The following is an 11,461-nucleotide window of genomic DNA, read 5'->3' as shown; positions in this document are numbered from 1 at the left end:
CGAACAGTTAACACAGCCTTCAGTGACATGATGTGTGCAGTGTGAACGGCGCTGGAAACGAATGTAACGACAGGGCATCAGCGCGACACAAAAAGCTTAAAGCACCAGGTTGTTATACATGTGGTGAGTAGTTTCTTCATTCCACTGTTGGATTTGATTTTATTATCTGTGACAATGAGGAGACACAAGGTTGATAGATTTTAATCACTAGCCTCTTGACTGTCATCGAATTCTCCAAGATTTATTGTATTTTTACATGACGAAGCCTTCAGTAGGTCTTTTGTTTCCATAATTTTGATTGTCGAGCATCTTGTTTCCAGAATGAGTTATTTACTTAGGATTCTTGCCACTTGAATAACATTTACTCTCCTTTAGAGTTGAAGTGACTCTGGACAGGAAATGGAAGAAATACTGTATGCGAGGGTAATCTCACGCGGTGTCCCAGTTCCATCCTACACACTGATTCTTGTATGCATGTATATATGCATACAAAATTTAGCGTACTAAAAGATGCAAGTATGCATATTTAATGTGCCTTTCTTTATGAACCGTTGTCCCACAATTCAACGTATGGAAAACTTATAGAAGATGTGGCAGCTTCAGAAACATCTTGAAAACAAGAAATCAAATTTGACCAAAAAGGGTCAAATTAATGCAAGTAAGCGTGGGACGATGTTATCATTTCATGTCAGAATTAACTTTGCCAAAATGATTGCAGTTCACATAATAACCCCGATAATCATCAGGATATCTCTTAAAGAATTAAGTTCTCATCTCTTAAAATTGTGCTTAAACATACAAGAATGACTTTATCTTCTTTTTATTTCAGTGAACAACCTTTTAAGTAAAGAACAGTCTTAAAAAATCAATCTGTGATAAAAAAATTTTAAAAAATCCATAACTAGAAGACTAGAAGACGCAGTTGATAGTTTGGATAAAAGCTGTGGTGTAGCCAACAGTTTCCACGGTCAAGAGTGAACATTTACTGTTGGGACAAATATTTACATTTAAAGATTTCAAATTTAACTGTGGCAGGAACGTTCAGATTACAGTTTAATCAACATACATCTGCACACAGTTAGTGTCATTTCTGATAAATACAAAATGTTTTGAATATTAAACGCAAAACAGTAAACCATGAAAGGTTCATACTGCATGATATCAGGACAGTCTGCAGGATGGGATCTGGTCAGAGTAGTTTAACAGGTTGTTGTTGACATTTTTCCAAACAGCTTTAGATAAAACTGCATCTACTTTCGCTTGACAAAAGTACTAAGGTTGAGGGACTGTGGAGTACGTTGATAGGTGCGATAGCTAGCAGCAGTCCCTTTCGATGACGATGGCGAGCAATATGCTGGCGAGCAATCATCAGGTCTTGATGTCCAACAGTCTGCTTTCATCACCCAAAGTTTATCAAAAATGGGTTTCCAAAATTGTAGAACCTGAAGGGAAACCTATCATAGCGCCATCTGCTGGTTCTGCTCAGAGCTCATAGAGATGAAATTCGATATCTGATCCCAGACTGCATCCAGTTTGGTTTTTTTTTAAATTCCTTTTCCACATCCCAGAGTTCATTATTGGTAATAAAGGCTGCTTATTACAAATGTACTTTGTTCTGTGTTACAGCAGTTAGGATACAGTTTGTGGTCCAGACAAATTGTTTGGGAACTGCACAACCAGCAGAGGCGCTGAGTGTCATGATCCCTCCCATATCAACAAATTTCATCAGTGCCACAATTTTTGCCTCAGAAACCTGAAAAAGAGGCTCAGCTTTTTTACTTTAATGTACATAAATATACTTTATCTTAAGTTTTGGAGGGACTTAGGGTGCAAGATGCCACTTATTTTCATAAAGAAATTATTATATTACTCTGATAATTGGTGAAACTCGAAGGTCAACAATGTTCCAGTCACTGATATACAACAACATAAGTTTTCCAACAGTTGCACATTGAACAGAATATGTATTTTACATTATACCACATATATTGTTAATTATATTCATCTAACTGTCAAATTCTACAGTAGTAACACGTACAACCCACATTCAGTTGGCCTTAAATGTAACTGAAGCTATAAATATTAGCAGTCTCGTAAAAATAGTAAATACATGTGAAATAAGAAGAGTGTGCTGCTGCTGAACACTCTGCAAATATTAAATATCTTCTTTCAACTCAAACCAAAAAGAAAAAATGATTTTTGAGCAGATGTTGAGCACCAAAAAGCTCAGACACTTATTTTATGTTTTGGCAATGTGCTCATTGACTGTGATTTTTAAATATGAATCTACAGTATCAGTAGAAATATTTATTATTTTTTTTACTTGCCAGCTTGTGTCTCTTGCAATGTTATTTCGCCTTTTTCTTGCCTGAACCATGAAACATTAAGTCAGTGATGGGCTTCAGCAGAAATATTAGTGCTGTGATATTACTGGCTGATTTTGGCCTTTTCTGTAAGTACCTGTGTTGGCACATACTCCAACAATAATGCACAAATAGAATAAAATGTATTTAAACATAATGTGGGTAAGTTTGGGACTTTTGTGTGTTCACTTAAAATTAGACCTGTAAAATAAATGCTATTCCGTGTATTCAAGTCTGTCAATGTCGACAATTTTATTTTGAGGCTGCTATCTTTGTCACCCAGAAAAATCTTGTTGAGTTTATGTTTTGCTTTGTTTAGTTTTCCAATATTTGTTCATATTCTCACCTGAATAACCTTCAGTCTTCTTCTCCTCACTACAAATCAATTTGTCTTCAGATGAAGTAAGTTCCTTTTCACACTTTTGTACATGTAGAAGAAATTTCATTTTAGCATTCACTTCATTTATCAAGTTGACTTTTGGGAACATGCTCCATCTCCAACTTGATGTTTGTTATATTTTGTTTTGTTTTTCTCACCTGGACCTCTGTCATGTCTGTGTTAGGTATGTAGCCGGACATGTGAAGCAGTAAGCTGAGTTTAGCACAGTGTTTCTCAAACTTGCCTGTCCTGCATGTTTTCGTTCTCTCCCTGCTGCAACACAGCTGATCTAAATGATCAACTCGTTGTGAACTGAAGTTGTTTGATGACTGATCATTTACTTCAGCTGTGTTGCGGCAGGGAGAGATCGAAAACATACAGGGCAAGACGCAGCAGAGGAGAGGTTTGGGAAACACTGGCTTAGCGCAAACACTGGAATCAAGCTACAGCAACAGATAATCCAGCTCTGTCCAAAGGTAATGAAATGCACTAACTCACACCTACAAAACTCACCTGTTGAAGGTATACTATGCGGGATTGTTGGTTAATGTTTGTAAATACACTTGACAGCAAAACTAAAAGCCCACCACAGATTCACTCTTTTTTGGCATTTCGCCTGGCACTATTTCGTCACCAAATCTCTACATTTCACTATTTTCTTTTTTTTTCATGAATTAATTCTATTAGTCACCCTCTACATCTATTACTGGGATTTACCATTTCTCAGCCAAAGAAATGTATTTTAAAAAAAACCTATCTCCACTGGATCCGTCCTAAAAACACAGCATTTTTTTCCAACTCCTGAAAAATAGCAGTTTTGGAGATAGGAGGTCACACTGTCACTTGGATGCCTGCTGCTTATAGTCTGTCACCTGTTTGCTACCTTTTTATAAAGCCCTGACCTCACCTGAGCACTATGGGGGTACACCATGATAAACGTCCCAAACACACAGACACAAAAACAACAAAAAAGACAGAGGGCAGAGACTGCAGAAAAATGCACCGCTGCACCCTTCTATTGCCGCAGTCTATACCCTTCATAAGTGATGATTGAGAGGGTTTAATTCTGTATAAGGCCATAATATGTATTCAAAGATATTTGTTTGATTGCTGAGTGGTAATGAAAGAATTGTCCTAAAATGCAATAAAGATGGTGGTGAGATAACTCCAGAAACATCAAATTAAAACACAAACTAATATTTGAATATTTAGTCTACTCTAAAAGAAGATACAAAAACTTGAAACACCAACACTCTCACAAACTGCAGCCTATAGATTAAATTCAAACCTCTCTTAAATATTTCTGCAAAAACTGAACAGTATAACCTTCATGATTTGCTGCAGGACTTTTGTATCAGACTGCATCAGGTCTAGCTAAATTTGATTTGATTTATTTCTAACATGAAAAAAGGAAATAGATAAATTATTATACAAAAGCAGACAGACAAAAAAGTAATATTTACCGACAATGAAAAGCATAAAGCAAAAGAAATGGCCAAACACATGACTTGGTTTACATATTTGAAAAGGAGTGAGAAGGAGTGCAAATTTATTTAATCCCACCCCCTCTCCATAAGTCATTTAATTTTGATTAGCCAGCTTCCTTTTTCATTTAAACTTATACTATAATTAATTAAACACATACATACACTCAAAATCAAATATCTATGATTTTTCATTATTATTTACAGAAAAAAGAGGAAGATAAACTAAGACAAAAATAAATATTAAATAACCAAATAATAACCTCTATAAACACCTGGTGACTATCAAGCCCCCTATTCATCCCTGTACCTTGTGAAAATCGTGTTTTTATACATTATTGTAAACTGGTTTGTATCTGGACATTGCTTTACCTCCACATTAAAACTGTTCAGTAGTTTTACTCCACAGATTGATAAACTAAAACTTTTTCTGTGGTACGAACACTATATGATTTGAAATCAAATTTTCCCCTTAAACTGTAATCACCCTCTCGATCACCTACCTCGATGTACCTAATAAACTGGTAAGTGACTGTGAAGTACATGCAGCCAGCTTGATGGTGTTTTCATTAAAATTACGAGACTCGGGACACCTTTAGGACACCACATGGCTGAAAGTGTACCAAAAATGATGGTCGCTTCATTAATAATTTGACATTTCCGTGTCTAGCTATAGAATGACCCAAACCTGTAAACGCCTCTCCTCCTAAGTTCAGTTACAATTTGCATTTCATAATTAATCTTAGTCAACCTTTAATTAACATACTCATTATTCTTGGTTATTAATGGATGCAGCTGCATTATTTTTTACGTAGTAGGTATTAAACAGCTGCTAAATAAAAAAAAAAATTTGGTGGGGTTTGGTAAACAGTTTATATATATTTCAGGTGCACAGCAGTCGCTGAATACATTTCTGGCGTCCAGGTGGCATCTTTACCCCTTTTTACAAGACCAGCAGCTCATTTCTTTAGTATGAAGTATAGCCAATGATTAATTTACAGAGGGTCAAAAAAGGTCAGGATTTTAATTACTGCATTTGAACGCAAATAATTTCTCTTTTTCTTGCGCATTGAATGGTTGTGATCTCCAGAAATCATAAAATAATTATCTCGCTTGAGTAAATAAATCTCATACTAGGGTTGTCCTCCCCAGGCTTCCATACAGACTGGTGGCCTTCACAGCTGCATTGTGTTATTTACTGTTCAATCAGAGGCCTTCCACAATGTTATTTATACAGGTTTCTGTCTGAATGCAGCAACACATGTATTGATGATTTAATAATTATGCAGCTATGTGCGTAACAGAGCCGTGAACGCGTTGTAGGACCCTGACACGCACCTCAGGAGCATGCAGTTAGTGAGCGCTGTGTTGTATGTATTATCAGTTTTTTAAAAGGGGCCTCAGAAAGCAGAAGGACAAACTGATTTCAAAGCTCTTCTATATTACAATATTATATGATTATGAAGAAATTCATTTTGCACTTTATTTGATTTTTAAATGAAAGCCGGGTTAAGCAAAATGATTTTATGATTGAGGTTCAGTGATCCTCCTGCAGTGACACATACTTTACCTGCCATTTGATCTCTTTTCGCCGCAATGTAAGCTGCAATTATTCTTCCGAGGGTCACCAATAGCTGTGATACAACAAATACCCGCTATGAGCCAGAATGCTACTCGTCCTTGTATTTCATAAGAACCTCGGGTGGGAAGGGAACTACCTGTATACCGTGTCAACCTTGTGCCCCCAACATCACAGAAAAGTGTTTCACAAATTTATAAAGTTGATTAGAGGTTGATGAGTGCAGGGTCGACTCTATAGAGCACGCCACAGCATCTGTCGAAACCCGTCACTGAGCCGGCAGTCAGGCAGGAAATCATTTTGCTACTCTCACATTTACTACTGTAACCTTTTTTTTAAAAAAAACAACCTTGGACACCTGCTGGCACATCAATAAGACAGTTGTGCTACAGTATCGACCTAAAGGCTGCCGCATGCCGCCAATGAGAGGCTCTTTACAAGTTTTGATAGTACTGCAAATCTCCTAATGATGGTCTGTTGAAGCGAGAACACTTTTGTATCAATTCTTAAGTCTCACTTCGCACAGCTGGCCAGGTGTGCTTATTATGAAATGAACAAGATTGATTTCTATTTATTCGTCTCGTGAATAGCTTAAAAAAAATGGAGAATTTCTGTATTCGGTGAGTGTTTTCTGTAGAAGCTGAGTTTTCTTGCGATCCGGTTTCTTTTTGTGCTTTTATGAGCACAATCACAGCTCCCCTGTCTTTGATATATGTTGTTAAACAACTTTGTAAATGGGTAATATCAGTTTTTCAGCAACAAAAACCTTTTCAATAGCTTCATAGTTTTAGCTAGGTAAGAATAATGTTGTCCCAAATGGGGAAAACACACTTCTCAGAATTGTGACAAAACCCTGTCAGTATGTCAACATGCACGCAGTGATTTACGTTCAGATGTCCAGCAGTTTTAATATTGATTGTCCTACTTTAGCATGTTAGCATGCTAAAATTTGCTGAACAGCATTTAACTCAGGGCGACCTCCAGCTAACCTGCCGAGGCCTTTGCAGCAGCCCAGGGTTTGATTCCAGCCTGTGGCCCTTTGCAGCATGTCATTACCCCTCTCTCTTCCCCATTTCCTGTCAATCTTTAGTTGTCCTGTCAACAAAAGGAAAAATCCCCAAAAAATACCACTTAATAAGTCTGTGTTAATGCAGTTTTTTTACATATACCCATGAAAAGTAATGCAGAATTCATTTATAGCCCATTTTACAATGACGACTGCAATCACATGGCAAATGTTCTGATGGTAGCAAAGAAGGAAGTAGGTGGACGGGTAAAAAAAACCTAACTTTCCTGCAGGAGAGCGGCATCCCGTGTGAAACCAGTTGAACTTTTTATTTTTTTTATTTTTTTTTTTAAAGATTTTTTTTGGGGGCTTTTTATGCCTTTTTTCCATAGGACAGGTTCAGCATAAAAGGGTGAGAGAGAGGATGACCTGCAACAAAGGGCCAAGGCTGGAATCGAACCTGCGCCCGCTGCGGCAAGGACACAGCCTCCATACATGGGGCACCTGCTCCATCCACTGAGCCACTGGATGCCCTGACTTTTAATTATTTGAAGGTACGTCTTCACATCATCAGGTTACGTACTTAATGTAAGGCAGCAGATATAGATGCTGTTTAACCTTGTATATGCTCCCAGCTGTGTCATGAGCCTTCTTGTATATACTCCTTATACACTTAACACTTATACGCAATCCGTGTTACTGGAGGATAACGCTAGAGGGCGCACAAGAGAGCTCAGGCCGTATACAACTACCAGATGTGTGGGATGTAAACAGACATGGCGACACTGAGGTTTCTTTCAAGTTAATGCTGAGATCAAGACAGAAAAGACAACAGCGAAGACAATTTCGGCAGTATGTAAGGCCTCAAGCCCATCAGGACAGTGGGGAGTACGTGTTTCTCGCGCTGTGTTTCCCTTGTCACATCCGCTCTGCCTCTGCACTGCCCCTGCTGTCTATATACATACTGCATCTCGCATCCACCTCATGTTAATTTTTGAGGACGCACACAGCTGACATGCTAAAGCCAGTCAATCCAATAGTTGAGATATTTCACTCTGGACCAGACAGATTGACATTTCCGTAACTAGATTTGTGCAGCTAGACTAGCTTGTTGCAGGTCAAGCAAAAGTTTGTTTTAATCTACATGTTGTGGAACTTTTTTGTCAGCAGATCATTTTGAATCGAGGAGGACTTCATCACAGCTCCGAAGACATCCAATGTAGAGCAGATCACAAAACAGTGAGTATCCTACCGGTTTGATGACTTTTCAAACCAACAGGTGGGAAAAAATGTACATTTTTTACTATTTTGCAAATCGCAAACACATTTGTATTTTTTTTTTTTTTTTGTAGCGGATATGTTGAACGTTTATGTTTCTCAACACTGCAGTGGTGAAGGTGTGTCTAGGTTTAGGCCATAGACTGTATATACAGATGGAAAATGTGCCCCCACTTATTCCTGCTGTACTTAAGTGAGGCTAAAATATCTGAGATTTGGGCACTGATATCTTGTGCCGGTGAAGTCATTCGGAGCCAGAGTCTGCGCAGTAGCCATAGCTGCGGTAGGGGAGTTCCTGCCAAAACACCCATCCCACAGATTGGCTGTCACAGCTATCAATCATGGTGGTAAATCCCCTTTTTGTAGAATTGATTAACTCATTAAAACCGAACTGTTCATAAAACTTGCACTTGAACAAACATCAGGGTGATGAGAACTACCTGCAGTAACAGAAACCATCTTTGGAGAAAATGTATTTGGTGTGAACGTTTAGTTTTTAGTTTGGTCTGTGTCCCATTCACTAACACAGAGGGGCGGGCTTTATGACCTATTCTCCAGACGGACACCAGGGGGCGATCGAGATTGAAATGTTACAATTTGGTGGAACTGTCATGTTGTCCATCTTAATAGTCTATGGTTTAGGTACAAAACTCCCTTGGTTATGGTAAAGAAAAGAGAAGGAAAAGATGTTCTGTGGGGATTTACTCTGTTTCGGAGCCAGCCCCGAGTGGCCAGTAGAGGAGCTGCAGGTTTTGGAGCTTCCTTGATGGCTTCATTTTTCAGCCTCAGAGGCTGCCCCTTGCTCCTCTCTCCAACTCTCACTTACATTTTGCGTTTGTTTTTCCAACAGGTCATCTCTCACAACATTTCCGAAGAGGCCTCTTCTTAAGTGAGACCTGGTCACAAAAACAAATCAACAAGCAAAAGGTAAGGAAAACCTTAATTAATGAGCAACTTAACAAGTCATAGCCCAAAAATTCAAAAGAAATCAGCAAAAAACAATTACGAGAAAATCACCTGAAAATAAGCACAAAAAAGGTAAAATAAATAAATAAATACTTGAAAAAAGTGTAAAAAAGTAAAAAAGGTAAACATCTTTAGACATTTTTTCTGTCACATTATCTAAAATATTTAATTTTGATAATTAAAGTAATTAGAAACACAGTTTTCTGGGAATTTTCAGCTGTTTTTTTATTTTTATTTCTAATTATTATTATGTCATTATTTGTCACCCTTAACACATGCCTTGCAATTTGTGGGACATTTCTTGTCAAGTGGCTCATTACCTCTTCCCCAATGTTTTCAAAAGAAATCAAACCAATTTTCAGAGGTCTGAAACGTTTTTGAAAGGTGTCTCACAGGTAAACTGATGTCGATCCAGGTTTCAAAGGGTTAAGGTGCAAAAGGCTCAGTTACACCATAGTTCAAATGTTATTAATTAGTTTCTACAAGAAGGTTTAGGTGCGTTTGTTCAGAATGAGACTGAATGAGAAATAATGAATGACTCATTCTGCTCATTATGTTAAATAACAACTTTGTATTATTTAGTGAAGCTGATATGATAACTTATCGGTTTACCTGCTGATCAGAGCGGCTGAACTGACCTGCAGGATGATGATGATGATGATGATGATGATGGGTGTTGTGACATCTCTGCCCGCCACACATGGTTTTCTGTTGCATGTAAATTTTGGCATCCGATGATCTATGGCTGTCTTCATGTGACCTATAGTAATAATATGTCTGGGATGAAAATTTGGCCGCTCCGTGATCTCATCTGGCGGGTCTCTCTGCGGGATATTGACCGCGCTTTGTTTGGAGATGCGTCTTCATTTCTGCCAATCCGGGACCCTTCATATTCCCAAATTCCCAGCGAGCTGCGTCTCCGCTTTGTATCGGCCGATGACCTTTTTTTTCCAAAGCAGTCTGACTTGATTAGCACATCAGGCGGTACAATGAGTGGCCGCCCTGTACACAGCCATTACCCACATCCCTTTATCAATGTCCTGTAATTAAAATGTCACCGTTTAATTTTCGAGCCATCGCTTTCCTCTCGGCGGAATCTTCCCTCCAATAAAAAAGTGCAATCGAAATGCTCTTTTCACTGGAAACAAAAAAGGATACGGAGAAAGCGTTTAGCAGCGGGGGATCAATAGGCCCTTTAGTCCGAGAGGAGAATTGATTGGTCTCTAAAATGGGATTTATAGGGGTCATGGTTTTATAGGGTGCTGATACAACTGTTAATTATAAAACATTTGGCCTCAATTGCTGCTGTTATTAAACCTGTCCTGATTGAGGCGAGCTTGATTTATCTTTTTACATCACATGACCAAATGCAAGTGTTTGGGAAATAAAGCTTTAACGAGATAAAAACGCGCCCTGCAGAAACATCTGATCACGCTTCAGCTGCAGGCGTTTGACTCAAATCAACGATCAGAGGCATTAAAACACACCGTTGGTTATTTTTTACTTAAAGGTGTTATTTGCGTCTGAAGTGCTGACTTTTTACATTAATTTTTATTATGTTTTTTTTTTGTTCCCTGAAGTGGACTTTTATATTTTTACAAAAGCCCATAGATATATTTTCCTAATTATTTATGGGCTACACGTTTCTATTGGATAATAATACATAAAGTGATGTGACAGATTAAATAAGAGGTTTAAATTTGACTCCAACTGCTGAGAGGGCAATCTGTCAATGAATAAATCAATTTATGAGCAGTGCCAAACCTTGAACATTTGGCGCCCTGGGCAAGCTCCCTCTGGTCCCCCCACCCCACTAAAAGGAATAATAATAGTAATAATAATAATAATAATAATGATTACTATTATTATTTTATATTTATTGAATTACTAGCAAGAACAAGAACTAATGAAAAATCAACACAAACAAACAACTTAGTGCACAAATGATAGAAATAAATAGCCTTAAAAAACAACAAATATGTGAAAATTTGCACACAAAATAACGTCTTGCTTAAATGCTCACCACAGACACACCACTTCAACATTTACTGTATATTTGATTGTTTTAAATGTCAAAAAATATCTATCTATTTATTTATTCATTAACTTATTTATTTGTGGACCCCCACCCTCCTTTGTTTTGCCCTGGGTGTTTGCCTATGAGCCCATCTGCCCCTGCATGAAGGAAAAGTAGTTATGAAGCACCATATCCGCATATAAACCACATCACTTTCACGTGTGTACAATTATTATAGGCCTACCATGAAATATTTGTGCGATAGGTCAATCAAGGCAAGTTTACCATCTTTCAAAGTGAAGCAAAACATCTCCAAAATACAAAAAAATGCCCGAAGTAGCTACATAAGGACTTCTAGTGATGATTTTGTCATATTTTCTTTAAAATAA

General features: G+C 37.8%; 1 protein-coding gene across 5 annotated transcripts in view; it reads left to right on the top strand.

The window, feature by feature from the left end:
- Positions 1–3,155: 3,155 nt before the first annotated feature.
- The window catches only part of LOC121946863 (SKI family transcriptional corepressor 1 homolog-B-like), a 22,403-nt gene continuing 14,097 nt past the window's right edge, over positions 3,156–11,461 (top strand). For all 5 annotated transcript variants that reach the window (XM_042491699.1, XM_042491691.1, XM_042491683.1 and 2 more), the window contains exons 1-3: positions 3,156–3,218; positions 7,979–8,050; positions 8,940–9,016. The gene's annotated coding sequence lies outside the window, so the exon portion shown is untranslated. The remainder of the gene's footprint in view (positions 3,219–7,978; positions 8,051–8,939; positions 9,017–11,461) is intronic.

This window comes from Plectropomus leopardus, chromosome 1 (genome assembly GCF_008729295.1).
Source record: "Plectropomus leopardus isolate mb chromosome 1, YSFRI_Pleo_2.0, whole genome shotgun sequence".
Classification (NCBI taxonomy): Eukaryota; Metazoa; Chordata; class Actinopteri; order Perciformes; family Serranidae; genus Plectropomus; species Plectropomus leopardus.
The sequence above is the reverse complement of the archived record's forward strand: the minus strand, read 5'-3'. Positions and strand labels throughout refer to the sequence as shown.